Source organism: Meleagris gallopavo, chromosome 13 (assembly GCF_000146605.3).
Source record: "Meleagris gallopavo isolate NT-WF06-2002-E0010 breed Aviagen turkey brand Nicholas breeding stock chromosome 13, Turkey_5.1, whole genome shotgun sequence".
In the NCBI taxonomy this organism is placed as follows: domain Eukaryota; kingdom Metazoa; phylum Chordata; class Aves; order Galliformes; family Phasianidae; genus Meleagris; species Meleagris gallopavo.
Window position 1 is genome coordinate 13,780,642 of NC_015023.2, and position 1,210 is coordinate 13,781,851.

The 1,210-nt window shown below is 37.4% G+C and overlaps 1 protein-coding gene across 1 annotated transcript in view; it reads left to right on the forward strand.

The window, feature by feature from the left end:
- LOC100547382 (WW domain-containing oxidoreductase-like) overlaps positions 1 to 1,210 on the forward strand; it is a 6,468-nt gene that overhangs the window by 256 nt on the left and 5,002 nt on the right. The window lies entirely within an intron of this gene.

The following is a 1,210-nucleotide window of genomic DNA, read 5'->3' on the forward strand; positions in this document are numbered from 1 at the left end:
TTGCACATGGCCTTACACTACAATTCAGTGATTTCTAATTCTTGTTTTCCATTCTTCTTTCTTTCGTGTGGGCAGTTTTTGTTAATACTTTTCTTGCTCTTCATTTTTTGCTTCAGAACTCCATCTTCTGCCTTCCATTGTATGTTGGAACCACGTAATGGATCATTTGAGTTATATGACAGATTCCCATCTCCCTCTTTTCTTTGTAGTTTAAAACACACCCAAAAGATTTACCAATTTTGAAACTTGGGAGGTCTGTACCCCTTACAAATACCATTTAATCCAGAAAAAGTAGAATTTTAAGGAAATTACACAGGACTTTAAATTTCCAAACCTCTGTGTCTCTCACCTTTCCCTTCTCTGGCTGTGTCCTTTCGTTTACTTGCACCAGAACGAAAGAGAAACTGCATCCTTCCTGTATTCAGTGCTTTCCCTAGGATCCTGAAATTACTCTTGCGTTAAAATCTTCAGTTGCTTAACTGAACAAATTGTATTACCTCATTTTCCCTGAAGACAGATGTGGGTAGTGACTGCCAGAAATCAACAGTGTTTTACTGTTCGGTCTGCTTATCTGTTCCTTTTTCCCCACAGCACAACTGTGAGCTCTCCAGAGCAGCACCTAGCTGCGTATGTTTGATCTAAAGACACGTTCATTGACCTAAACTGTGAACTGTTCTGGACAGAAACTTGGTTTATTATTTATTTGTCTTGCATATGTTCTGTTTGTGTATGTAAATAAATATCAAAAAAGCTGTTTGGTTCAGTTTATGCTGCAGTACTTCTTCAGTATCTTTACATACAGCTATTTCTCATGAAATAACTTAGAGATTAAAGCTTGGAGGATCTAGTGCTTTAGCTGACAGCACAGTATGTCTTTTAATTATTCTCCCTTGGATGAAATATTTCTCTTTATTAAATTTACTTCTTCCATTAACATTGCACTGTTGTGCTTGCCAAAAGGAGATTCAAAACATGCAACTAATTTTTTTGTTATGTTTAATTAGGGCTCAGCTCAGCAGTACAGAAAGCTATGATACTGTTGGCTTATAGAACAGAAGTGTGCTGGAAAAGTAACTAGAAAACTTCTGGCTTTTTTCTCCATTTTTGCTTTGGTGGGAAAAGCTGTTTTGTTGCCTAAAGCTACTGCTGATGAAAAGAGCAGCTTTAGAGAGAGTTTGCCAGTCCCCTTTCTCTCCACTCCGAATGTGAT